Source organism: Pseudophryne corroboree, chromosome 11 (assembly GCF_028390025.1).
Source record: "Pseudophryne corroboree isolate aPseCor3 chromosome 11, aPseCor3.hap2, whole genome shotgun sequence".
NCBI lineage: Eukaryota > Metazoa > Chordata > Amphibia > Anura > Myobatrachidae > Pseudophryne > Pseudophryne corroboree.
Window position 1 is genome coordinate 63,985,876 of NC_086454.1, and position 26,245 is coordinate 64,012,120.

Below are 26,245 nucleotides of genomic sequence, written 5' to 3' on the forward strand. Positions count from 1 at the left end.
TAAAGACAAGCATAGAACACATTTAATGAAAATTAATACATTACTTTTACAGAGAAGGTCATGTTATTGGCCAGAAGTATTAAAAATCATTTATGTTTGTGAGGTGGGTGATGGTGGATTTGTTCACAAGTTTCGGTTAAAATTAAATAAATGTTCCTAAAGCCAAGGATGGTTGAAAGTCGACTTGCTATCAAGCTCGTGATTGTGAAAATGACACAATCTACAAGAACATAAAGAATTGACTTTGAAGTATAACAAGTGGTGTTGGAAAGTTTGCCAGACTGCATACCAGTTAGACGAAGTGGCCGAGTGGTTAATGCGATGGACTGCTAATCCATTGTGGTCTGCACGCATGGGTTCAAATCCCATCCTCGTCGTCACAATGCTCTTTAGGTAGAAGAAGCATTTTTACAAATACTGCATCATAAACCAGCAAGTGAAGCTGACACAAAAATGGCCAAAATAAACAAGTCAAATCAAGAAGTCTACTTTAAGATGGTAAACATGAGCAAGTGTCTTGATATTTGAACATGCATTGTCAATACTACTATCTTGAATTTGTTTGGCAAATGCTTTATTTCCCCATGATGGTGGATTAACTCACAAGTATAGGTTAAAATAATTTATGTTTAGATAATTAAAGTCTATGACATTTCTTGGGCTTTATTAAGCTGATATGGGGTGCAGTTAATTTTTTTTACAGCAGAGCCCTTAATATAGGTTAAACCTTATTCCTGCATAATTTTCTTGTTTACATTACAGTGACAGCAAACTCTAAATGGTGATGTTTGTAATATTTGCAGAGATTTGAAATTACTGTAACTCATGTAACATAGTCTGTCACTTCATTAAAGACAAGCATAGAACACATTTAGGGAAAATTATTACATTACTTTTACAGAGAAGGTCATGTTATTGGCCAGAAGAATTAAAAATCATTTTTGTTTGTGAGGTGGATGATGGTGGATTTGTTCACAAGTATCAGTAAAAATTAAATAAATGTTCCTAAAGCCAAGGATGGTTGAAAGTCGACTTGCTATCAAGCTCGTGATTGTGAAAATGACACAATCTACAAGAACATAAAGAATTGACTTTGAAGTATAACAAGTGGTGTTGGAAAGTTTGCCTGATTGCATACCAGTGAGACGAGGTGGCCGAGTGGTTAAGGCGATGGACTGCTAATCCATTGTGCTCTGCACGCAAGGGTTCAAATCCTATCCTCGTCGTCACAATGCTCTTTAGGTAGAAGAGGCATTTTTACAAATACTGCTACTGACACACAAATTGCCAAAATAAATAAGTCAAATAAAGAAGTCTACTTTAAGATGGTAAACATGAGCAAGTGTCTTGATATTTGAACATGCAATGTCAATACTACTATCTAGAATTTATTTTGCAAATGCTTTATCCCCCATGATGGTGGATTAGCTCACAAGTATAGGTTAAAATGATTTATGTTTAGATAATTTAAAGTCTATGACATTTCTTGGGCTTTGTTAAACTGATATGGGATGCAGTTAAAACATTTTTACAGCAGAGCCCTTAATATAGGTTAAACCTTATTCCTGCATAATTTTCTTGTTTACATTACAGTGACAGCAAACTCTAAATGGTGATGTTTGTAATATTTGCAGAGATTTGAAATTACTGTAACTCATGTAACAGTCTGTCACTTCATTAAAGACAAGCATAGAACACATTTAGTGAAAATTAATACATTACTTTTACAGAGAAGGTCATGTTATTGGCCAGAAGTATTAAAAATCATTTTTGTTTGTGAGGTGGATGATGGTGAATTTGTTCACAAGTATCGGTTAAAATTAAACAAATGTTCCTAAAGCCAAGGATGGTTAAAAGTCGACTTGCTATCAAGCTCGTGATTGTGAAAATGACACAATCTACAAGAACATAAAGAAATGACTTTGAAGTATAACAAGTGGTGTTGGAAAGTTTGCTAAATTGCATACCAGTGAGACGAGGCGGCCGAGTGGTTAAGGCGATGGACTGCTAATCCATTGTGCTCTGCACGCATGGGTTCAAATCCCATCCTCGTCGTCATAATGCTCTTTCGGTAGAAGAGGCATTTTTACAAATACTGCATCATAAACCAGCAAGTGAAGCTGACACAAAAATGGCCAAAATAAACAAGTCAAATCAAGAAGTCTACTTTAAGATGGTAAACATGAGCAAGTGTCTTGATATTTGAACATGCATTGTCAATACTACTATCTTGAATTTGTTTGGCAAATGCTTTATTTCCCCGTGATGGTGGATTAACTCACAAGTATAGGTTAAAATAATTTATGTTTAGATAATTAAAGTCTATGACATTTCTTGGGCTTTATTAAACTGATATGGGGTGCAGTTAATTTTTTTTACAGCAGAGCCCTTAATATAGGTTAAACCTTATTCCTGCATAATTTTCTTGTTTACATTACAGTGACAGCAAACTCTAAATGGTGATGTTTGTAATATTTGCAGAGATTTGAAATTACTGTAACTCATGTAACATAGTCTGTCACTTCATTAAAGACAAGCATAGAACACATTTAGTGAAAATTAATACATTACTTTTACAGAGAAGGTCATGTTATTGGCCAGAAGTATTAAAAAACATTTTTGTTTGTGAGGTGGATGATGGTGAATTTGTTCACAAGTATCGGTTAAAATTAAATAAATGTTCCTAAAGCCAAGGATGGTTGAAAGTCGACTTACTATCAAGCTCGTGATTGTGAAAATGACACAATCTACAAGAACATAAAGAATTGACTCTGAAGTTTAACAAGTGGTGTTGGAAATTTTGCCAGACTGCAAACCAGTGAGACGAGGTGGCCGAGTGGTTAAGGCGATGGACTGCTAATCCATTGTGCTCTGCACGCATGGGTTCAAATCCCATCCTTGTCGTCACAATGCTCTTTAGGTAGAAGAGGCATTTTTACAAATACTGCTTCATAAACCAGCAAGTGAAGCTGACACAAAAATGACCAAAATAAACAAGTCAAATCAAGAAGTCTACTTTAAGATGGTAAACATGAGCAAGTGTCTTGATATTTGAACATGCATTGTCAATACTACTATCTTGAATTTGTTTGGCAAATGTTTTATTTCCTCATGATGGTGGATTAGCTCACAAGTATAGGTTAAAATGATTTATGTTTAGATAATTAAAGTCTATGACATTTCTTGGGCTTTGTTAAACTGATATGGGATGCAGTTAAAACATTTTTACAGCAGAGCCCTTAATATAGGTTAAACCTTATTCCTGCATAATTTTCTTGTTTACATTACAGTGACAGCAAACTCTAAATGGTGATGTTTTTAATATTTGCAGAGATTTGAAATTACTGTAACTCATGTAACATAGTCTGTCACTTCCTTAAAGACAAGCATAGAACACATTTAGTGAAAATTAATACATTACTTTTACAGAGAAGGTCATGTTATTGGCCAGAAGTATTAAAAATCATTTTTGTTTGTGAGGTGGGTGATGGTGGATTTGTTCACAAGTTTCGGTTAAAATTAAATAAATGTTCCTAAAGCCAAGGATGGTTGAAAGTCGACTTGCTATCAAGCTCGTGATTGTGAAAATGACACAATCTACAAGAACATAAAGAATTGACTTTGAAGTATAACAAGTGGTGTTGGAAAGTTTGCCAGATTGCACACCAGTGAGACGAGGTGGCCGAGTGGTTAAGGCGATGGACTGCTAATCCATTGTGCTCAGCACGCATGGGTTCAAATCCTATCCTAATCGTCACAATACTTTTTAGGTAGAAGAGGCATTTTTACAAATACTGCTACTGACACACAAATGGCCAAAATAAACCAATCAAATCAAGAAGTCTACTTTAAGATGGTAAACATGAGCAAGTGTCTTGATATTTGAACATGCAATGTCAATACTACTATCTAGAATTTATTTTGCAAATGCTTTATTCCCCATGATGGTGGATTAGCACACAAGTATAAGTTAAAATGATTTATGTTTAGATAATTAAAGTCTATGACATTTCTTGGGCTTTGTTAAACTGATATGGGATGCAGTTAAAAATTTTTTACAGCAGAGCCCTTAATATAGGTTAAACCTTATTCCTGCATAATTTTCTTGTTTACATTATAGTGACAGCAAACTCTAAATGGTGATGTTTGTAATATTTGCTGAGATTTGAAATTACTGTAACTCATGTAACATAGTCTGTCACCTCATTAAAGACAAGCATAGAACACATTTAGTGAAAATTAATACATTACTTTTACAGAGAAGGTCATGTTATTGGCCAGAAGTATTAAAAATCATTTTTGTTTGTGAGGTGGATGATGGTGAATTTGTTCACAAGTTTCGGTTAAAATTAAATAAATGTTCCTAAAGCCAAGGATGGATGAAAGTCGACTTGCTATCAAGCTCGTGATTGTGAAAATGACACAATCTACAAGAACATAAAGAATTGACTTTGAAGTATAACAAGTGGTGTTGGAAAGTTTGCCAGATTGCTTACCAGTGAGACGAGGTGGCCGAGTGGTTAAGGCGATGGACTACTAATCCATTGTGCTCAGCACGCATGGGTTCAAATCCTATCCTAGTCGACACAATGCTTTTTAGGTAGAAGAGGCATTTTTACAAATACTGCTACTGACACACAAATGGCCAAAATAAACAAGTCAAATCAAGAAGTCTACTTTAAGATGGTAAACATGAGCAAGTGTCTTGATATTTGAACATGCATTGTCAATACTACTATCTTGAATTTGTTTGGCAAATGCTTTATTTCCCCATGATGGTGGATTAACTCACAAGTATAGGTTAAAATAATTTATGTTTAGATAATTAAAGTCTATGACATTTCTTGGGCTTTATTAAGCTAATATGGGGTGCAGTTAATTTTTTTTACAGCAGAGCCCTTAATATAGGTTAAACCTTATTCCTGCATAATTTTCTTGTTTACATTACAGTGACAGCAAACTCTAAATGGTGATGTTTGTAATATTTGCAGAGATTTGAAATTACTGTAACTCATGTAACATAGTCTGTCACTTCATTAAAGACAAGCATAGAACACATTTAGGGAAAATTATTACATTACTTTTACAGAGAAGGTCATGTTATTGGCCAGAAGAATTAAAAATCATTTTTGTTTGTGAGGTGGATGATGGTGGATTTGTTCACAAGTATCAGTAAAAATTAAATAAATGTTCCTAAAGCCAAGGATGGTTAAAAGTCGACTTGCTATCAAGCTCGTGATTGTGAAAATGACACAATCTACAAGAACATAAAGAAATGACTTTGAAGTATAACAAGTGGTGTTGGAAAGTTTGCTAAATTGCATACCAGTGAGACGAGGCGGCCGAGTGGTTAAGGCGATGGACTGCTAATCCATTGTGCTCTGCACGCATGGGTTCAAATCCCATCCTCGTCGTCATAATGCTCTTTCGGTAGAAGAGGCATTTTTACAAATACTGCATCATAAACCAGCAAGTGAAGCTGACACAAAAATGGCCAAAATAAACAAGTCAAATCAAGAAGTCTACTTTAAGATGGTAAACATGAGCAAGTGTCTTGATATTTGAACATGCATTGTCAATACTACTATCTTGAATTTGTTTGGCAAATGCTTTATTTCCCCGTGATGGTGGATTAACTCACAAGTATAGGTTAAAATAATTTATGTTTAGATAATTAAAGTCTATGACATTTCTTGGGCTTTATTAAACTGATATGGGGTGCAGTTAATTTTTTTTACAGCAGAGCCCTTAATATAGGTTAAACCTTATTCCTGCATAATTTTCTTGTTTACATTACAGTGACAGCAAACTCTAAATGGTGATGTTTGTAATATTTGCAGAGATTTGAAATTACTGTAACTCATGTAACATAGTCTGTCACTTCATTAAAGACAAGCATAGAACACATTTAGTGAAAATTAACACATTACTTTTACAGAGAAGGTCATGTTATTGGCCAGAAGTATTAAAAAACATTTTTGTTTGTGAGGTGGATGATGGTGAATTTGTTCACAAGTATCGGTTAAAATTAAATAAATGTTCCTAAAGCCAAGGATGGTTGAAAGTCGACTTACTATCAAGCTCGTGATTGTGAAAATGACACAATCTACAAGAACATAAAGAATTGACTCTGAAGTTTAACAAGTGGTGTTGGAAATTTTGCCAGACTGCAAACCAGTGAGACGAGGTGGCCGAGTGGTTAAGGCGATGGACTGCTAATCCATTGTGCTCTGCATGCATGGGTTCAAATCCCATCCTTGTCGTCACAATGCTCTTTAGGTAGAAGAGGCATTTTTACAAATACTGCTTCATAAACCAGCAAGTGAAGCTGACACAAAAATGGCCAAAATAAACAAGTCAAATCAAGAAGTCTACTTTAAGATGGTAAACATGAGCAAGTGTCTTGATATTTGAACATGCATTGTCAATACTACTATCTTGAATTTGTTTGGCAAATGTTTTATTTCCTCATGATGGTGGATTAGCTCACAAGTATAGGTTAAAATGATTTATGTTTAGATAATTAAAGTCTATGACATTTCTTGGGCTTTGTTAAACTGATATGGGATGCAGTTAAAACATTTTTACAGCAGAGCCCTTAATATAGGTTAAACCTTATTCCTGCATAATTTTCTTGTTTACATTACAGTGACAGCAAACTCTAAATGGTGATGTTTGTAATATTTGCAGAGATTTGAAATTACTGTAACTCATGTAACATAGTCTGTCACTTCATTAAAGACAAGCATAGAACACATTTAGTGAAAATTAATACATTACTTTTACAGAGAAGGTCATGTTATTGGCCAGAAGTATTAAAAATCATTTTTGTTTGTGAGGTGGGTGATGGTGGATTTGTTCACAAGTTTTGGTTAAAATTAAATAAATGTTCCTAAAGCCAAGGATGGTTGAAAGTCGACTTGCTATCAAGCTCGTGATTGTGAAAATGACACAATCTACAAGAACATAAAGAATTGACTTTGAAGTATAACTAGTGGTGTTGGAATTTTTGCCAGATTGCATACCAGTGAGACGAGGTGGCCGAGTGGTTAAGGCGATGGACTGCTAATCCATTGTGCTCTGCACGCATGGGTTCAAATCCCATCCTTGTCGTCACAATGCTTTTTAGGTAGAAGAGGCATTTTTACAAATACTGCTACTGACACACAAATGGCCAAAATAAACAAGTCAAATCAAGAAGTCTACTTTAAGATGGTAAACATGAGCAAGTGTCTTGATATTTGAACATGCAATGTCAATACTACTATCTAGAATTTATTTTGCAAATGCTTTATCCCCCATGATGGTGGATTAGCTCACAAGTATAGGTTAAAATAATATATGTTTAGATAATTAAAGTCTATGACATTTCTTGGGCTTTATTAAACTGATATGGGTTGCAGTTAAAAATTTTTACAGCAGAGCCCTTAATATAGGTTAAACCTTATTCCTGCATAATTTTCTTGTTTACATTACAGTGACAGCAAACTCTAAATGGTGATGTTTGTAATATTTGCAGAGATTTGAAATTACTGTTACTCACGTAACATAGTCTGTCACTTCCTAAAAGACAAGCATAGAAAACATTAAGTGAAAATTAATACATTACTTTTACAGAGAAGGTCATGTTATTGGCCAGAAGTATTAAAAATCATTTTTGTTTGTGAGGTGGGTGATGGTGGATTTGTTCACAAGTTTCGGTTAAAATTAAATAAATGTTCCTAAAGCCAAGGATGGTTGAAAGTCGACTTGCTATCAAGCTCGTGATTGTGAAAATGACACAATCTACAAGAACATAAAGAATTGACTTTGAAGTATAACTAGTGGTGTTGGAATGTTTGCTATATTGCATACCAGCGAGACGAGGTGGCCGAGTGGTTAAGGCGATGGACTGCTAATCCATTGTGCTCTGCACGCATGGGTTCAAATCCCATCCTTGTCGTCACGATGCTCTTTAGGTAGAAGAGGCATTTTTACAAATACTGCTTCATAAACCAGCAAGTGAAGCTGACACAAAAATGGCCAAAATAAACAAGTCAAATCAAGAAGTCTACTTTAAGATGGTAAACATGAGCAAGTGTCTTGATATTTGAACATGCATTGTCAATACTACTATCTTGAATTTGTTTGGCAAATGCTTTATTTCCCCATGATGGTGGATTAGCTCACAAGTATAGGTTAAAATGATTTATGTTTAGATAATTAAAGTCTATGACATTTCTTGGGCTTTATTAAACTGATATGGGGTGCAGTTAAAATTTTTTACAGCAGAGCCCTTAATATAGGTTAAACCTTATTCCTGCATAATTTTCTTGTTTACATTACAGTGACAGCAAACTCTAAATGGTGATGTTTGTAATATTTGCAGAGATTTGAAATTACTGTAACTCATGTAACATAGTCTGTCACTTCATTAAAGACAAGCATAGAACACATTTAGTGAAAATTAATACATTACTTTTACAGAGAAGGTCATGTTATTGGCCAGAAGTATTAAAAATCATTTTTGTTTGTGAGGTGGGTGATGGTGGATTTGTTCACAAGTTTCGGTTAAAATTAAATAAATGTTCCTAAAGCCAAGGATGGTTGAAAGTCGACTTGCTATCAAGCTCGTGATTGTGAAAATGACACAATCTACAAGAACATAAAGAATTGACTTTGAAGTATAACTAGTGGTGTTGGAATGTTTGCTATATTGCATACCAGCGAGACGAGGTGGCCGAGTGGTTAAGGCGATGGACTGCTAATCCATTGTGCTCTGCACGCATGGGTTCAAATCCCATCCTTGTCGTCACGATGCTCTTTAGGTAGAAGAGGCATTTTTACAAATACTGCTTCATAAACCAGCAAGTGAAGCTGACACAAAAATGGCCAAAATAAACAAGTCAAATCAAGAAGTCTACTTTAAGATGGTAAACATGAGCAAGTGTCTTGATATTTGAACATGCATTGTCAATACTACTATCATGAATTTGTTTGGCAAATGTTTTATTTCCTCATGATGGTGGATTAGCTCACAAGTATAGGTTAAAATGATTTATGTTTAGATAATTAAAGTCTATGACATTTCTTGGGCTTTGTTAAACTGATATGGGATGCAGTTAAAACATTTTTACAGCAGAGCCCTTAATATAGGTTAAACCTTATTCCTGCATAATTTTCTTGTTTACATTACAGTGACAGCAAACTCTAAATGGTGATGTTTGTAATATTTGCAGAGATTTGAAATTACTGTAACTCATGTAACATAGTCTGTCACTTCATTAAAGACAAGCATAGAACACATTTAGTGAAAATTAATACATTACTTTTACATTGAAGGTCATGTTATTGGCCAGAAGTATTAAAAATCATTTTTGTTTGTGAGGTGGGTGATGGTGGATTTGTTCACAAGTTTTGGTTAAAATTAAATAAATGTTCCTAAAGCCAAGGATGGTTGAAAGTCGACTTACTATCAAGCTCGTGATTGTGAAAATGACACAATCTACAAGAACATAAAGAATTGACTTTGAAGTATAACTAGTGGTGTTGGAATTTTTGCCAGATTGCATACCAGTGAGACGAGGTGGCCGAGTGGTTAAGGCGATGGACTGCTAATCCATTGTGCTCTGCACGCATGGGTTCAAATCCCATCCTTGTCGTCACAATGCTTTTTAGGTAGAAGAGGCATTTTTACAAATACTGCTACTGACACACAAATGGCCAAAATAAACAAGTCAAATCAAGAAGTCTACTTTAAGATGGTAAACATGAGCAAGTGTCTTGATATTTGAACATGCAATGTCAATACTACTATCTAGAATTTATTTTGCAAATGCTTTATCCCCCATGATGGTGGATTAGCTCACAAGTATAGGTTAAAATAATATATGTTTAGATAATCAAAGTCTATGACATTTCTTGGGCTTTATTAAACTGATATGGGGTGCAGTTAAAATTTTTTACAGCAGAGCCCTTAATATAGGTTAAACCTTATTCCTGCATAATTTTCTTGTTTACATTACAGTGACAGCAAACTCTAAATGGTGATGTTTGTAATATTTGCAGAGATTTGAAATTACTGTTACTCACGTAACATAGTCTGTCACTTCCTAAAAGACAAGCATAGAACACATTTAGTGAAAATTAATACATTACTTTTACAGAGAAGGTCATGTTATTGGCCAGAAGTATTAAAAATCATTTTTGTTTGTGAGGTGGGTGATGGTGGATTTGTTCACAAGTTTCGGTTAAAATTAAATAAATGTTCCTAAAGCCAAGGATGGTTGAAAGTCGACTTGCTATCAAGCTCGTGATTGTGAAAATGACACAATCTACAAGAACATAAAGAATTGACTTTGAAGTATAACTAGTGGTGTTGGAATGTTTGCTATATTGCATACCAGCGAGACGAGGTGGCCGAGTGGTTAAGGCGATGGACTGCTAATCCATTGTGCTCTGCACGCATGGGTTCAAATCCCATCCTTGTCGTCACGATGCTCTTTAGGTAGAAGAGGCATTTTTACAAATACTGCTTCATAAACCAGCAAGTGAAGCTGACACAAAAATGGCCAAAATAAACAAGTCAAATCAAGAAGTCTACTTTAAGATGGTAAACATGAGCAAGTGTCTTGATATTTGAACATGTATTGTCAATACTACTATCTTGAATTTGTTTGGCAAATGCTTTATTTCCCCATGATGGTGGATTAGCTCACAAGTATAGGTTAAAATGATTTATGTTTAGATAATTAAAGTCTATGACATTTCTTGGGCTTTATTAAACTGATATGGGGTGCAGTTAAAATTTTTTACAGCAGAGCCCTTAATATAGGTTAAACCTTATTCCTGCATAATTTTCTTGTTTACATTACAGTGACAGCAAACTCTAAATGGTGATGTTTGTAATATTTGCAGAGATTTGAAATTACTGTAACTCATGTAACATAGTCTGTCACTTCCTTAAAGACAAGCATAGAACACATTTAGTGAAAATTAATACATTACTTTTACAGAGAAGGTCATGTTATTGGCCAGAAGTATTAAAAATCATTTTTGTTTGTGAGGTGGGTGATGGTGGATTTGTTCACAAGTTTCGGTTAAAATTAAATAAATGTTCCTAAAGCCAAGGATGGTTGAAAGTCGACTTGCTATCAAGCTCGTGATTGTGAAAATGACACAATCTACAAGAACATAAAGAATTGACTTTGAAGTATAACTAGTGGTGTTGGAATGTTTCCCAGATTGCATACCAGTGAGACGAGGTGGCCGAGTGGTTAAGGCGATGGACTGCTAATCCATTGTGCTCTACACGCATGGGTTCAAATCCCATCCTCGTCGTCACAATGCTTTTTAGGTAGAAGAGGCATTTTTACAAATACTGATACTGACACACAAATGGCCAAAATAAACAATTCAAATCAAGAAGTCTACTTTAAGATGGTAAACATGAGCAAGTGTCTTGATATTTGAACATGCAATGTCAATACTACTATCTAGAATTTATTTTGCAAATGCTTTATCCCCCATCATGGTGGATTAGCTCACAAGTATAGGTTAAAATGATTTATGTTTAGATAATTTAAAGTCTATGACATTTCTTGGGCTCTGTTAAACTGATATGGGATGCAGTTAAAACATTTTTACAGCAGAGCCCTTAATATAGGTTAAACCTTATTCCTGCATAATTTTCTTGTTTACATTACAGTGACAGCAAACTCTAAATGGTGATGTTTGTAATATTTGCAGAGATTTGAAATTACTGTAACTCATGTAACATAGTCTGTCACTTCATTAAAGACAAGCATAGAACACATTTAGTGAAAATTAATACATTACTTTTACAGAGAAGGTCATGTTATTGGCCAGAAGTATTAAAAATCATTTTTGTTTGTGAGGTGGGTGATGGTGGATTTGTTCACAAGTTTCAGTTAAAATTAAATAAATGTTCCTAAAGCCAAGGATGGTTAAAAGTCGACTTGCTATCAAGCTCGTGATTGTGAAAATGACACAATCTACAAGAACATAAAGAAATGACTTTGAAGTATAACAAGTGGTGTTGGAAAGTTTGCCAAATTGCATACCAGTGAGACGAGGCGGCCGAGTGGTTAAGGCGATGGACTGCTAATCCATTGTGCTCTGCACGCATGGGTTCAAATCCCATCCTCGTCGTCATAATGCTCTTTCGGTAGAAGAGGCATTTTTACAAATACTGCATCATAAACCAGCAAGTGAAGCTGACACAAAAATGGCCAAAATAAACAAGTCAAATCAAGAAGTTTACTTTAAGATGGTAAACATGAGCAAGTGTCTTGATATTTGAACATGCATTGTCAATACTACTATCTTGAATTTGTTTGGCAAATGCTTTATTTCCCCGTGATGGTGGATTAACTCACAAGTATAGGTTAAAATAATTTATGTTTAGATAATTAAAGTCTATGACATTTCTTGGGCTTTATTAAACTGATATGGGGTGCAGTTAATTTTTTTTACAGCAGAGCCCTTAATATAGGTTAAACCTTATTCCTGCATAATTTTCTTGTTTACATTACAGTGACAGCAAACTCTAAATGGTGATGTTTGTAATATTTGCAGAGATTTGAAATTACTGTAACTCATGTAACATAGTCTGTCACTTCATTAAAGACAAGCATAGAACACATTTAGTGAAAATTAATACATTACTTTTACAGAGAAGGTCATGTTATTGGCCAGAAGTATTAAAAATCATTTTTGTTTGTGAGGTGGGTGATGGTGGATTTGTTCACAAGTTTTGGTTAAAATTAAATAAATGTTCCTAAAGCCAAGGATGGTTGAAAGTCGACTTGCTATCAAGCTCGTGATTGTGAAAATGACACAATCTACAAGAACATAAAGAATTGACTTTGAAGTATAACTAGTGGTGTTGGAATTATTGCCAGATTGCATACCAGTGAGACGAGGTGGCCGAGTGGTTAAGGCGATGGACTGCTAATCCATTGTGCTCTGCACGCATGGGTTCAAATCCCATCCTTGTCGACACAATGCTTTTTAGGTAGAAGAGGCATTTTTACAAATACTGCTACTGACACACAAATGGCCAAAATAAACAAGTCAAATCAAGAAGTCTACTTTAAGATGGTAAACATGAGCAAGTGTCTTGATATTTGAACATGCAATGTCAATACTACTATCTAGAATTTATTTTGCAAATGCTTTATCCCCCATGATGGTGGATTAGCTCACAAGTATAGGTTAAAATAATATATGTTTAGATAATTAAAGTCTATGACATTTCTTGGGCTTTATTAAACTGATATGGGGTGCAGTTAATTTTTTTTACAGCAGAGCCCTTAATATAGGTTAAACCTTATTCCTGCATAATTTTCTTGTTTACATTACAGTGACAGCAAACTCTAAATGGTGATGTTTGTAATATTTGCAGAGATTTGAAATTACTGTTACTCACGTAACATAGTCTGTCACTTCCTAAAAGACAAGCATAGAACACATTTAGTGAAAATTAATACATTACTTTTACAGAGAAGGTCATGTTATTGGCCAGAAGTATTAAAAATCATTTTTGTTTGTGAGGTGGGTGATGGTGGATTTGTTCACAAGTTTCGGTTAAAATTAAATAAATGTTCCTAAAGCCAAGGATGGTTGAAAGTCGACTTGCTATCAAGCTCGTGATTGTGAAAATGACACAATCTACAAGAACATAAAGAATTGACTTTGAAGTATAACTAGTGGTGTTGGAATGTTTGCTATATTGCATACCAGCGAGACGAGGTGGCCGAGTGGTTAAGGCGATGGACTGCTAATCCATTGTGCTCTGCACGCATGGGTTCAAATCCCATCCTTGTCGTCACGATGCTCTTTAGGTAGAAGAGGCATTTTTACAAATACTGCTTCATAAACCAGCAAGTGAAGCTGACACAAAAATGGCCAAAATAAACAAGTCAAATCAAGAAGTCTACTTTAAGATGGTAAACATGAGCAAGTGTCTTGATATTTGAACATGCATTGTCAATACTACTATCTTGAATTTGTTTGGCAAATGCTTTATTTCCCCATGATGGTGGATTAGCTCACAAGTATAGGTTAAAATGATTTATGTTTAGATAATTAAAGTCTATGACATTTCTTGGGCTTTATTAAACTGATATGGGGTGCAGTTAAAATTTTTTACAGCAGAGCCCTTAATATAGGTTAAACCTTATTCCTGCATAATTTTCTTGTTTACATTACAGTGACAGCAAACTCTAAATGGTGATGTTTGTAATATTTGCAGAGATTTGAAATTACTGTAACTCATGTAACATAGTCTGTCACTTCCTTAAAGACAAGCATAGAACACATTTAGTGAAAATTAATACATTACTTTTACAGAGAAGGTCATGTTATTGGCCAGAAGTATTAAAAATCATTTTTGTTTGTGAGGTGGGTGATGGTGGATTTGTTCACAAGTTTCGGTTAAAATTAAATAAATGTTCCTAAAGCCAAGGATGGTTGAAAGTCGACTTGCTATCAAGCTCGTGATTGTGAAAATGACACAATCTACAAGAACATAAAGAATTGACTTTGAAGTATAACTAGTGGTGTTGGAATGTTTCCCAGATTGCATACCAGTGAGACGAGGTGGCCGAGTGGTTAAGGCGATGGACTGCTAATCCATTGTGCTCTACACGCATGGGTTCAAATCCCATCCTCGTCGTCACAATGCTTTTTAGGTAGAAGAGGCATTTTTACAAATACTGATACTGACACACAAATGGCCAAAATAAACAATTCAAATCAAGAAGTCTACTTTAAGATGGTAAACATGAGCAAGTGTCTTGATATTTGAACATGCAATGTCAATACTACTATCTAGAATTTATTTTGCAAATGCTTTATCCCCCATCATGGTGGATTAGCTCACAAGTATAGGTTAAAATGATTTATGTTTAGATAATTTAAAGTCTATGACATTTCTTGGGCTCTGTTAAACTGATATGGGATGCAGTTAAAACATTTTTACAGCAGAGCCCTTAATATAGGTTAAACCTTATTCCTGCATAATTTTCTTGTTTACATTACAGTGACAGCAAACTCTAAATGGTGATGTTTGTAATATTTGCAGAGATTTGAAATTACTGTAACTCATGTAACATAGTCTGTCACTTCATTAAAGACAAGCATAGAACACATTTAGTGAAAATTAATACATTACTTTTACAGAGAAGGTCATGTTATTGGCCAGAAGTATTAAAAATCATTTTTGTTTGTGAGGTGGGTGATGGTGGATTTGTTCACAAGTTTCAGTTAAAATTAAATAAATGTTCCTAAAGCCAAGGATGGTTAAAAGTCGACTTGCTATCAAGCTCGTGATTGTGAAAATGACACAATCTACAAGAACATAAAGAAATGACTTTGAAGTATAACAAGTGGTGTTGGAAAGTTTGCCAAATTGCATACCAGTGAGACGAGGCGGCCGAGTGGTTAAGGCGATGGACTGCTAATCCATTGTGTTCTGCACGCATGGGTTCAAATCCCATCCTCGTCGTCATAATGCTCTTTCGGTAGAAGAGGCATTTTTACAAATACTGCATCATAAACCAGCAAGTGAAGCTGACACAAAAATGGCCAAAATAAACAAGTCAAATAAAGAAGTTTACTTTAAGATGGTAAACATGAGCAAGTGTCTTGATATTTGAACATGCATTGTCAATACTACTATCTTGAATTTGTTTGGCAAATGCTTTATTTCCCCGTGATGGTGGATTAACTCACAAGTATAGGTTAAAATGATTTATGTTTAGATAATTAAAGTCTATGACATTTCTTGGGCTTTATTAAACTGATATGGGGTGCAGTTAAAAAATTTTACAGCAGAGCCCTTAATATAGGTTAAACCTTATTCCTGCATAATTTTCTTGTTTACATTACAGTGACAGCAAACTCTAAATGGTGATGTTTGTAATATTTGCAGAGATTTGAAATTACTGTAACTCATGTAACATAGTCTGTCACTTCCTTAAAGACAAGCATAGAACACATTTAGTGAAAATTAATACATTACTTTTACAGAGAAGGTCATGTTATTGGCCAGAAGTATTAAAAATCATTTTTGTTTGTGAGGTGGGTGATGGTGGATTTGTTCACAAGTTTCGGTTAAAATTAAATAAATGTTCCTAAAGCCAAGGATGGTTGAAAGTCGACTTGCTATCAAGCTCGTGATTGTGAAAATGACACAATCTACAAGAACATAAAGAATTGACTTTGAAGTATAACTAGTGGTGTTGGAATGTTTGCTATATTGCATACCAGCGAGACGAGGTGGCCGAGTGGTTAAGGCGATGGACTGCTAATCCATTGTGCTCTGCACGCATGGGTTCAAATCCCATCCTTGTCGTCACGATGCTCTTTAGGTAGAAGAGGCATTTTTACAAATACTGCTTCATAAACCAGCAAGTGAAGCTGACACAAAAATGGCCAAAATAAACAAGTCAAATCAAGAAGTCTACTTTAAGATGGTAAACATGAGCAAGTGTCTTGATATTTGAACATGCATTGTCAATACTACTATCTTGAATTTGTTTGGCAAATGCTTTATTTCCCCATGATGGTGGATTAGCTCACAAGTATAGGTTAAAATGATTTATGTTTAGATAATTAAAGTCTATGACATTTCTTGGGCTTTATTAAACTGATATGGGGTGCAGTTAAAATTTTTTACAGCAGAGCCCTTAATATAGGTTAAACCTTATTCCTGCATAATTTTCTTGTTTACATTACAGTGACAGCAAACTCTAAATGGTGATGTTTGTAATATTTGCAGAGATTTGAAATTACTGTAACTCATGTAACATAGTCTGTCACTTCCTTAAAGACAAGCATAGAACACATTTAGTGAAAATTAATACATTACTTTTACAGAGAAGGTCATGTTATTGGCCAGAAGTATTAAAAATCATTTTTGTTTGTGAGGTGGGTGATGGTGGATTTGTTCACAAGTTTCGGTTAAAATTAAATAAATGTTCCTAAAGCCAAGGATGGTTGAAAGTCGACTTGCTATCAAGCTCGTGATTGTGAAAATGACACAATCTACAAGAACATAAAGAATTGACTTTGAAGTATAACTAGTGGTGTTGGAATGTTTCCCAGATTGCATACCAGTGAGACGAGGTGGCCGAGTGGTTAAGGCGATGGACTGCTAATCCATTGTGCTCTACACGCATGGGTTCAAATCCCATCCTCGTCGTCACAATGCTTTTTAGGTAGAAGAGGCATTTTTACAAATACTGATACTGACACACAAATGGCCAAAATAAACAATTCAAATCAAGAAGTCTACTTTAAGATGGTAAACATGAGCAAGTGTCTTGATATTTGAACATGCAATGTCAATACTACTATCTAGAATTTATTTTGCAAATGCTTTATCCCCCATCATGGTGGATTAGCTCACAAGTATAGGTTAAAATGATTTATGTTTAGATAATTTAAAGTCTATGACATTTCTTGGGCTCTGTTAAACTGATATGGGATGCAGTTAAAACATTTTTACAGCAGAGCCCTTAATATAGGTTAAACCTTATTCCTGCATAATTTTCTTGTTTACATTACAGTGACAGCAAACTCTAAATGGTGATGTTTGTAATATTTGCAGAGATTTGAAATTACTGTAACTCATGTAACATAGTCTGTCACTTCATTAAAGACAAGCATAGAACACATTTAGTGAAAATTAATACATTACTTTTACAGAGAAGGTCATGTTATTGGCCAGAAGTATTAAAAATCATTTTTGTTTGTGAGGTGGGTGATGGTGGATTTGTTCACAAGTTTCAGTTAAAATTAAATAAATGTTCCTAAAGCCAAGGATGGTTAAAAGTCGACTTGCTATCAAGCTCGTGATTGTGAAAATGACACAATCTACAAGAACATAAAGAAATGACTTTGAAGTATAACAAGTGGTGTTGGAAAGTTTGCCAAATTGCATACCAGTGAGACGAGGCGGCCGAGTGGTTAAGGCGATGGACTGCTAATCCATTGTGTTCTGCACGCATGGGTTCAAATCCCATCCTCGTCGTCATAATGCTCTTTCGGTAGAAGAGGCATTTTTACAAATACTGCATCATAAACCAGCAAGTGAAGCTGACACAAAAATGGCCAAAATAAACAAGTCAAATAAAGAAGTTTACTTTAAGATGGTAAACATGAGCAAGTGTCTTGATATTTGAACATGCATTGTCAATACTACTATCTTGAATTTGTTTGGCAAATGCTTTATTTCCCCGTGATGGTGGATTAACTCACAAGTATAGGTTAAAATGATTTATGTTTAGATAATTAAAGTCTATGACATTTCTTGGGCTTTATTAAACTGATATGGGGTGCAGTTAAAAAATTTTACAGCAGAGCCCTTAATATAGGTTAAACCTTATTCCTGCATAATTTTCTTGTTTACATTACAGTGACAGCAAACTCTAAATGGTGATGTTTGTAATATTTGCAGAGATTTGAAATTACTGTAACTCATGTAACATAGTCTGTCACTTCCTTAAAGACAAGCATAGAACACATTTAGTGAAAATTAATACATTACTTTTACAGAGAAGGTCATGTTATTGGCCAGAAGTATTAAAAATCATTTTTGTTTGTGAGGTGGGTGATGGTGGATTTGTTCACAAGTTTCGGTTAAAATTAAATAAATGTTCCTAAAGCCAAGGATGGTTGAAAGTCGACTTGCTATCAAGCTCGTGATTGTGAAAATGACACAATCTACAAGAACATAAAGAATTGACTTTGAAGTATAACTAGTGGTGTTGGAATGTTTCCCAGATTGCATACCAGTGAGACGAGGTGGCTGAGTGGTTAAGGCGATGGACTGCTAATCCATTGTGCTCTACACGCATGGGTTCAAATCCCATCCTCGTCGTCACAATGCTTTTTAGGTAGAAGAGGCATTTTTACAAATACTGATACTGACACACAAATGGCCAAAATAAACAATTCAAATCAAGAAGTCTACTTTAAGATGGTAAACATGAGCAAGTGTCTTGATATTTGAACATGCAATGTCAATACTACTATCTAGAATTTATTTTGCAAATGCTTTATCCCCCATCATGGTGGATTAGCTCACAAGTATAGGTTAAAATGATTTATGTTTAGATAATTTAAAGTCTATGACATTTCTTGGGCTCTGTTAAACTGATATGGGATGCAGTTAAAACATTTTTACAGCAGAGCCCTTAATATAGGTTAAACCTTATTCCTGCATAATTTTCTTGTTTACGTTACAGTGACAGCAAACTCTAAATGGTGATGTTTGTAATATTTGCAGAGATTTGAAATTACTGTAACTCATGTAACATAGTCTGTCACTTCATTAAAGACAAGCATAGAACACATTTAGTGAAAATTAATACATTACTTTTACAGAGAAGGTCATGTTATTGGCCAGAAGTATTAAAAATCATTTTTGTTTGTGAGGTGGGTGATGGTGGATTTGTTCACAAGTTTCAGTTAAAATTAAATAAATGTTCCTAAAGCCAAGGATGGTTGAAAGTCGACTTGCTATCAAGCTCGTAATTGTGAAAATGACACAATCTACAAGAACATAAAGAATTGACTTTGAAGTATAACTAGTGGTGTTGGAATGTTTGCCATATTGCATAGCAGCGAGACGAGGTGGCCGAGTGGTTAAGGCGATGGACTGCTAATCCATTGTGCTCTGCACGCATGGGTTCAAATCCCATCCTCGTCGTCACAATGCTTTTTAGGTAGAAGAGGCATTTTTACAAATACTGCTACTGACACAAATGGCCAAAATAAACAAGTCAAATCAAGAAGTCTACTTTAAGATGGTAAACATGAGCAAGTGTCTTGATATTTGAACATGCAATGTCAATACTACTATCTAGAATTTATTTTGCAAATGCTTTATCCCCCATGATGGTGGATTAGCTCACAAGTATAGGTTAAAATGATTTATGTTTAGATAATTTAAAGTCTATGACATTTCTTGGGCTTTGTTAAACTGATATGGGATGCAGTTAAAACATTTTTACAGCAGAGCCCTTAATATAGGTTAAACCTTATTCCTGCATAATTTTCTTGTTTACATTACAGTGACAGCAAACTCTAAATGGTGATGTTTGTAATATTTGCAGAGATTTGAAATTACTGTAACTCATGTAACAGTCTGTCACTTCATTAAAGACAAGCATAGAACACATTTAGTGAAAATTAATACATTACTTTTACAGAGAAGGTCATGTTATTGGCCAGAAGTATTAAAAATCATTTTTGTTTGTGAGGTGGATGATGGTGAATTTGTTCACAAGTATCGGTTAAAATTAAATAAATGTTCCTAAAGCCAAGGATGGTTGAAAGTCGACTTGCTATCAAGCTCGTGATTGTGAAAATGACACAATCTACAAGAACATAAAGAATTGACTTTGAAGTATAACTAGTGGTGTTGGAATGTTTGCTATATTGCATACCAGCGAGACGAGGTGGCCGAGTGGTTAAGGCGATGGACTGCTAATCCATTGTGCTCTGCACGCATGGGTTCAAATCCCATCCTTGTCGTCACGATGCTCTTTAGGTAGAAGAGGCATTTTTACAAATACTGCTTCATAAACCAGCAAGTGAAGCTGACACACAAATGGCCAAAATAAACAAGTCAAATCAAGAAGTCTACTTTAAGATGGTAAACATGAGCAAGTGTCTTGATATTTGAACATGCAATGTAAATACTACTATCTAGAATTTATTTTGCAAATGCTTTATTCCCCATGATGGTGGATTAGCTCACAAGTATAGGTTAAAATGATTTATGTTTAGATAATTAAAGTCTATGACATTTCTTGGGCTTTGTTAAACTGATATGGGATGCAGTTAAAAAAATTTTACAGCAGAGCCCTTAATATAGGTTAAACCTTATTCCTGCATAATTTTCTTGTTTACATTACAGTGACAGCAAACTTTAAATGGTGATGTTTGTAATATTTGCAGAGATTTGAAATTACTGTAACTCATGTAACATAGTCTGTCACTTCATTAAAGACAAGCATAGAACACATTTAGTGAAAATTAATACATTACTTTTACAGAGAAGGTCATGTTATTGGCCAGAAGTATTAAAAATCATTTTTGTTTGTGAGGTGGGTGATGGTGGATTTGTTCACAAGTTTTGGTTAAAATTAAATAAATGTTCCTAAAGCCAAGGATGGTTGAAAGTCGACTTGCTATCAAGCTCGTGATTGTGAAAATTACACAATCTACAAGAACATAAAGAATTGACTTTGAAGTATAACTAGTGGTGTTGGAATTTTTGCCAGATTGCATACCAGTGAGACGAGGTGGCCGAGTGGTTAAGGCGATGGACTGCTAATCCATTGTGCTCTGCACGCATGGGTTCAAATCCCATCCTTGTCGTCACAATGCTTTTTAGGTAGAAGAGGCATTTTTACAAATACTGCTACTGACACACAAATGGCCAAAATAAACAAGTCAAATCAAGAAGTCTACTTTAAGATGGTAAACATGAGCAAGTGTCTTGATATTTGGACATGCAATGTCAATACTACTATCTAGAATTTATTTTGCAAATTCTTTATCCCCCATGATGGTGGATTAGCTCACAAGTATAGGTTAAAATAATATATGTTTAGATAATTAAAGTCTATGACATTTCTTGGGCTTTATTAAACTGATATGGGGTGCAGTTAAATTTTTTTACAGCAGAGCCCTTAATATAGGTTAAACCTTATTCCTGCATAATTTTCTTGTTTACATTACAGTGACAGCAAACTCTAAATGGTGATGTTTGTAATATTTGCAGAGATTTGAAATTACTGTAACTCACGTAACATAGTCTGTCACTTCCTAAAAGACAAGCATAGAACACATTTAGTGAAAATTAATACATTACTTTTACAGAGAAGGTCATGTTATTGGCCAGAAGTATTAAAAATCATTTTTGTTTGTGAGGTGGGTGATGGTGGATTTGTTCACAAGTTTTGGTTAAAATTAAATAAATGTTCCTAAAGCCAAGGATGGTTGAAAGTCGACTTGCTATCAAGCTCGTGATTGTGAAAATTACACAATCTACAAGAACATAAAGAATTGACTTTGAAGTATAACTAGTGGTGTTGGAATTTTTGCCAGATTGCATACCAGTGAGACGAGGTGGCCGAGTGGTTAAGGCGATGGACTGCTAATCCATTGTGCTCTGCACGCATGGGTTCAAATCCCATCCTTGTCGTCACGATGCTCTTTAGGTAGAAGAGGCATTTTTACAAATACTGCTTCATAAACCAGCAAGTGAAGCTGACACAAAAATGGCCAAAATATACAAGTCAAATCAAGAAGTCTACTTTAAGATGGTAAACATGAGCAAGTGTCTTGATATTTGAACATGCATTGTCAATACTACTATCTTGAATTTGTTTGGCAAATGCTTTATTTCCCCATGATGGTGGATTAGCTCACAAGTATAGGTTAAAATGATTTATGTTTAGATAATTAAAGTCTATGACATTTCTTGGGCTTTATTAAACTGATATGGGGTGCAGTTAAAATGTTTTACAGCAGAGCCCTTAATATAGGTTAAACCTTATTCCTGCATAATTTTCTTGTTTACATTACAGTGACAGCAAACTCTAAATGGTGATGTTTGTAATATTTGCAGAGATTTGAAATTACTGTAACTCATGTAACATAGTCTGTCACTTCCTTAAAGACAAGCATAGAACACATTTAGTGAAAATTAATACATTACTTTTACAGAGAAGGTCATGTTATTGGCCAGAAGTATTAAAAATCATTTTTGTTTGTGAGGTGGGTGATGGTGGATTTGTTCACAAGTTTCGGTTAAAATTAAATAAATGTTCCTAAAGCCAAGGATGGTTGAAAGTCGACTTGCTATCAAGCTCGTGATTGTGAAAATGACACAATCTACAAGAACATAAAGAATTGACTTTGAAGTATAACTAGTGGTGTTGGAATTTTTGCCAGATTGCATACCAGTGAGATGAGGTGGCCGAGTGGTTAAGGCGATGGACTGCTAATCCATTGTGCTCTGCACGCATGGGTTCAAATCCCATCCTTGTCGTCACAATGCTTTTTAGGTAGAAGAGGCATTTTTACAAATACTGCTACTGACACACAAATGGCCAAAATAAACAAGTCAAATCAAGAAGTCTACTTTAAGATGGTAAACATGAGCAAGTGTCTTGATATTTGAATATGCAATGTCAATACTACTATCTAGAATTTATTTTGCAAATGCTTTATCCCCCATGATGGTGGATTAGCTCACAAGTATAGGTTAAAATAATATATGTTTAGATAATTAAAGTCTATGACATTTCTTGGGCTTTTATTAAACTGATATGGGGTGCAGTTAAATTTTTTACAGCAGAGCCCTTAATATAGGTTAAACCTTATTCCTGCATAATTTTCTTGTTTACATTACAGTGACAGCAAACTCTAAATGGTGATGTTTGTAATATTTGCAGAGATTTGAAATTACTGTAACTCACGTAACATAGTCTGTCAATTCCTAAAAGACAAGCATAGAACACATTTAGTGAAAATTAATACATTACTTTTACAGAGAAGGTCATGTTATTGGCCAGAAGTATTAAAAATCATTTTTGTTTGTGAGGTGGGTGATGGTGGATTTGTTCACAAGTTTCAGTTAAAATTAAATAAATGTTCCTAAAGCCAAGGATGGTTGAAAGTCGACTTGCTATCAAGCTCGTAATTGTGAAAATGACACAATCTACAAGAACATAAAGAATTGACTTTGAAGTATAACTAGTGGTGTTGGAATGTTTGCCATATTGCATAGCAGCGAGACGAGGTGGCCGAGTGGTTAAGGCGATGGACTGCTAATCCATTGTGCTCTGCACGCATGGGTTCAAATCCCATCCTCGTCGTCACAATGCTTTTTAGGTAGAAGAGGCATTTTTACAAATACTGCTACTGACACACAAATGGCCAAAATAAACAAGTCAAATCAAGAAGTCTACTTTAAGATGGTAAACATGAGCAAGTGTCTTGATATTTGAACATGCAATGTCAATACTATTATCTAGAATTTATTTTGCAAATGCTTTATCCCCCATGATGGTGGATTAGCTCACAAGTATAGGTTAAAATGATTTATGTTTAGATAATTTAAAGTCTATGACATTTCTTGGGCTCTGTTAAACTGATATGGGATGCAGTTAAAACATTTTTACAGCAGAGCCCTTAATATAGGTTAAACCTTATTCCTGCATAATTTTCTTGTTTACATTACAGTGACAGAAAACTCTAAATGGTGATGTTTGTAATATTTGCAGAGATTTGAAATTACTGTAACTCATGTAACATAGTCTGTCACTTCATTAAAGACAAGCATAGAACACATTTAGTGAAAATTAATACATTACTTTTATAGAGAAGGTCATGTTATTGGCCAGAAGTATTAAAAATCATTTTTGTTTGTGAGGTGGGTGATGGTGGATTTGTTCACAAGTTTCGGTTAAAATTAAATAAATGTTCCTAAAGCCAAGGATGGTTGAAAGTCGACTTGCTATCAAGCTCGTGATTGTGAAAATGACACAATCTACAAGAACATAAAGAAATGACTTTGAAGTATAACAAGTGGTGTTGGAAAGTTTGCCAAATTGCATACCAGTGAGACGAGGCGGCCGAGTGGTTAAGGCGATGGACTGCTAATCCATTGTGCTCTGCACGCATGGGTTCAAATCCCATCCTCGTCGTCATAATGCTCTTTCGGTAGAAGAGGCATTTTTACAAATACTGCATCATAAACCAGCAAGTGAAGCTGACACAAAAATGGCCAAAATAAACAAGTCAAATAAAGAAGTTTACTTTAAGATGGTAAACATGAGCAAGTGTCTTGATATTTGAACATGCATTGTCAATACTACTATCTTGAATTTGTTTGGCAAATGCTTTATTTCCCCGTGATGGTGGATTAACTCACAAGTATAGGTTAAAATAATTTATGTTTAGATAATTAAAGTCTATGACATTTCTTGGGCTTTATTAAACTGATATGGGGTGCAGTTAATTTTTTTTACAGCAGAGCCCTTAATATAGGTTAAACCTTATTCCTGCATAATTTTCTTGTTTACATTACAGTGACAGCAAACTCTAAATGGTGATGTTTGTAATATTTGCAGAGATTTGAAATTACTGTAACTCATGTAACATAGTCTGTCACTTCATTAAAGACAAGCATAGAACACATTTAGTGAAAATTAATACATTACTTTTACAGAGAAGGTCATGTTATTGGCCAGAAGTATTAAAAATCATTTTTGTTTGTGAGGTGGGTGATGGTGGATTTGTTCACAAGTTTTGGTTAAAATTAAATAAATGTTCCTAAAGCCAAGGATGGTTGAAAGTCGACTTGCTATCAAGCTCGTGATTGTGAAAATGACACAATCTACAAGAACATAAAGAATAGACTTTGAAGTATAACTAGTGGTGTTGGAATTATTGCCAGATTGCATACCAGTGAGACGAGGTGGCCGAGTGGTTAAGGCGATGGACTGCTAATCCATTGTGCTCTGCACGCATGGGTTCAAATCCCATCCTTGTCGTCACAATGCTTTTTAGGTAGAAGAGGCATTTTTACAAATACTGCTACTGACACACAAATGGCCAAAATAAACAAGTCAAATCAAGAAGTCTACTTTAAGATGGTAAACATGAGCAAGTGTCTTGATATTTGAACATGCAATGTCAATACTACTATCTAGAATTTATTTTGCAAATGCTTTATCCCCCATGATGGTGGATTAGCTCACAAGTATAGGTTAAAATAATATATGTTTAGATAATTAAAGTCTATGACATTTCTTGGGCTTTATTAAACTGATATGGGGTGCAGTTAATTTTTTTTACAGCAGAGCCCTTAATATAGGTTAAACCTTATTCCTGCATAATTTTCTTGTTTACATTACAGTGACAGCAAACTCTAAATGGTGATGTTTGTAATATTTGCAGAGATTTGAAATTACTGTTACTCACGTAACATAGTCTGTCACTTCCTAAAAGACAAGCATAGAACACATTTAGTGAAAATTAATACATTACTTTTACAGAGAAGGTCATGTTATTGGCCAGAAGTATTAAAAATCATTTTTGTTTGTGAGGTGGGTGATGGTGGATTTGTTCACAAGTTTCGGTTAAAATTAAATAAATGTTCCTAAAGCCAAGGATGGTTGAAAGTCGACTTGCTATCAAGCTCGTGATTGTGAAAATG

The 26,245-nt window shown here is 34.7% G+C and overlaps 31 non-coding genes across 31 annotated transcripts; all 31 read left to right on the plus strand.

The window, feature by feature from the left end:
• Positions 1-295: 295 nt before the first annotated feature.
• On the plus strand, positions 296-377 carry TRNAS-GCU (transfer RNA serine (anticodon GCU)). Its single transcript has one exon. It is a non-coding gene; the product is annotated as a tRNA-Ser (tRNA).
• Positions 378-1,144: 767 nt separating this feature from the next.
• Positions 1,145-1,226, plus strand: TRNAS-GCU (transfer RNA serine (anticodon GCU)). Its single transcript has one exon. It is a non-coding gene; the product is annotated as a tRNA-Ser (tRNA).
• Positions 1,227-1,973: 747 nt separating this feature from the next.
• Positions 1,974-2,055, plus strand: TRNAS-GCU (transfer RNA serine (anticodon GCU)). Its single transcript has one exon. It is a non-coding gene; the product is annotated as a tRNA-Ser (tRNA).
• A 767-nt stretch (positions 2,056-2,822) lies between these two features.
• TRNAS-GCU (transfer RNA serine (anticodon GCU)) lies at positions 2,823-2,904 on the plus strand. The gene has a single exon. It is a non-coding gene; the product is annotated as a tRNA-Ser (tRNA).
• A 768-nt stretch (positions 2,905-3,672) lies between these two features.
• TRNAS-GCU (transfer RNA serine (anticodon GCU)) lies at positions 3,673-3,754 on the plus strand. Its single transcript has one exon. It is a non-coding gene; the product is annotated as a tRNA-Ser (tRNA).
• Positions 3,755-4,502: 748 nt separating this feature from the next.
• Positions 4,503-4,584, plus strand: TRNAS-ACU (transfer RNA serine (anticodon ACU)). The gene has a single exon. It is a non-coding gene; the product is annotated as a tRNA-Ser (tRNA).
• A 748-nt stretch (positions 4,585-5,332) lies between these two features.
• On the plus strand, positions 5,333-5,414 carry TRNAS-GCU (transfer RNA serine (anticodon GCU)). Its single transcript has one exon. It is a non-coding gene; the product is annotated as a tRNA-Ser (tRNA).
• Positions 5,415-6,181: 767 nt separating this feature from the next.
• Positions 6,182-6,263, plus strand: TRNAS-GCU (transfer RNA serine (anticodon GCU)). Its single transcript has one exon. It is a non-coding gene; the product is annotated as a tRNA-Ser (tRNA).
• A 768-nt stretch (positions 6,264-7,031) lies between these two features.
• On the plus strand, positions 7,032-7,113 carry TRNAS-GCU (transfer RNA serine (anticodon GCU)). The gene has a single exon. It is a non-coding gene; the product is annotated as a tRNA-Ser (tRNA).
• Positions 7,114-7,860: 747 nt separating this feature from the next.
• On the plus strand, positions 7,861-7,942 carry TRNAS-GCU (transfer RNA serine (anticodon GCU)). The gene has a single exon. It is a non-coding gene; the product is annotated as a tRNA-Ser (tRNA).
• A 767-nt stretch (positions 7,943-8,709) lies between these two features.
• On the plus strand, positions 8,710-8,791 carry TRNAS-GCU (transfer RNA serine (anticodon GCU)). Its single transcript has one exon. It is a non-coding gene; the product is annotated as a tRNA-Ser (tRNA).
• Positions 8,792-9,559: 768 nt separating this feature from the next.
• Positions 9,560-9,641, plus strand: TRNAS-GCU (transfer RNA serine (anticodon GCU)). The gene has a single exon. It is a non-coding gene; the product is annotated as a tRNA-Ser (tRNA).
• A 747-nt stretch (positions 9,642-10,388) lies between these two features.
• TRNAS-GCU (transfer RNA serine (anticodon GCU)) lies at positions 10,389-10,470 on the plus strand. The gene has a single exon. It is a non-coding gene; the product is annotated as a tRNA-Ser (tRNA).
• Positions 10,471-11,237: 767 nt separating this feature from the next.
• Positions 11,238-11,319, plus strand: TRNAS-GCU (transfer RNA serine (anticodon GCU)). Its single transcript has one exon. It is a non-coding gene; the product is annotated as a tRNA-Ser (tRNA).
• Positions 11,320-12,068: 749 nt separating this feature from the next.
• On the plus strand, positions 12,069-12,150 carry TRNAS-GCU (transfer RNA serine (anticodon GCU)). The gene has a single exon. It is a non-coding gene; the product is annotated as a tRNA-Ser (tRNA).
• Positions 12,151-12,917: 767 nt separating this feature from the next.
• TRNAS-GCU (transfer RNA serine (anticodon GCU)) lies at positions 12,918-12,999 on the plus strand. The gene has a single exon. It is a non-coding gene; the product is annotated as a tRNA-Ser (tRNA).
• Positions 13,000-13,746: 747 nt separating this feature from the next.
• On the plus strand, positions 13,747-13,828 carry TRNAS-GCU (transfer RNA serine (anticodon GCU)). The gene has a single exon. It is a non-coding gene; the product is annotated as a tRNA-Ser (tRNA).
• A 767-nt stretch (positions 13,829-14,595) lies between these two features.
• On the plus strand, positions 14,596-14,677 carry TRNAS-GCU (transfer RNA serine (anticodon GCU)). Its single transcript has one exon. It is a non-coding gene; the product is annotated as a tRNA-Ser (tRNA).
• Positions 14,678-15,426: 749 nt separating this feature from the next.
• Positions 15,427-15,508, plus strand: TRNAS-GCU (transfer RNA serine (anticodon GCU)). Its single transcript has one exon. It is a non-coding gene; the product is annotated as a tRNA-Ser (tRNA).
• A 767-nt stretch (positions 15,509-16,275) lies between these two features.
• Positions 16,276-16,357, plus strand: TRNAS-GCU (transfer RNA serine (anticodon GCU)). Its single transcript has one exon. It is a non-coding gene; the product is annotated as a tRNA-Ser (tRNA).
• A 767-nt stretch (positions 16,358-17,124) lies between these two features.
• TRNAS-GCU (transfer RNA serine (anticodon GCU)) lies at positions 17,125-17,206 on the plus strand. The gene has a single exon. It is a non-coding gene; the product is annotated as a tRNA-Ser (tRNA).
• Positions 17,207-17,955: 749 nt separating this feature from the next.
• On the plus strand, positions 17,956-18,037 carry TRNAS-GCU (transfer RNA serine (anticodon GCU)). Its single transcript has one exon. It is a non-coding gene; the product is annotated as a tRNA-Ser (tRNA).
• Positions 18,038-18,804: 767 nt separating this feature from the next.
• On the plus strand, positions 18,805-18,886 carry TRNAS-GCU (transfer RNA serine (anticodon GCU)). The gene has a single exon. It is a non-coding gene; the product is annotated as a tRNA-Ser (tRNA).
• Positions 18,887-19,635: 749 nt separating this feature from the next.
• On the plus strand, positions 19,636-19,717 carry TRNAS-GCU (transfer RNA serine (anticodon GCU)). The gene has a single exon. It is a non-coding gene; the product is annotated as a tRNA-Ser (tRNA).
• A 745-nt stretch (positions 19,718-20,462) lies between these two features.
• Positions 20,463-20,544, plus strand: TRNAS-GCU (transfer RNA serine (anticodon GCU)). Its single transcript has one exon. It is a non-coding gene; the product is annotated as a tRNA-Ser (tRNA).
• Positions 20,545-21,311: 767 nt separating this feature from the next.
• TRNAS-GCU (transfer RNA serine (anticodon GCU)) lies at positions 21,312-21,393 on the plus strand. The gene has a single exon. It is a non-coding gene; the product is annotated as a tRNA-Ser (tRNA).
• A 747-nt stretch (positions 21,394-22,140) lies between these two features.
• On the plus strand, positions 22,141-22,222 carry TRNAS-GCU (transfer RNA serine (anticodon GCU)). Its single transcript has one exon. It is a non-coding gene; the product is annotated as a tRNA-Ser (tRNA).
• A 767-nt stretch (positions 22,223-22,989) lies between these two features.
• TRNAS-GCU (transfer RNA serine (anticodon GCU)) lies at positions 22,990-23,071 on the plus strand. Its single transcript has one exon. It is a non-coding gene; the product is annotated as a tRNA-Ser (tRNA).
• A 747-nt stretch (positions 23,072-23,818) lies between these two features.
• TRNAS-GCU (transfer RNA serine (anticodon GCU)) lies at positions 23,819-23,900 on the plus strand. Its single transcript has one exon. It is a non-coding gene; the product is annotated as a tRNA-Ser (tRNA).
• A 749-nt stretch (positions 23,901-24,649) lies between these two features.
• TRNAS-GCU (transfer RNA serine (anticodon GCU)) lies at positions 24,650-24,731 on the plus strand. Its single transcript has one exon. It is a non-coding gene; the product is annotated as a tRNA-Ser (tRNA).
• A 767-nt stretch (positions 24,732-25,498) lies between these two features.
• TRNAS-GCU (transfer RNA serine (anticodon GCU)) lies at positions 25,499-25,580 on the plus strand. The gene has a single exon. It is a non-coding gene; the product is annotated as a tRNA-Ser (tRNA).
• The last annotated feature ends 665 nt before the right edge of the window (positions 25,581-26,245 follow it).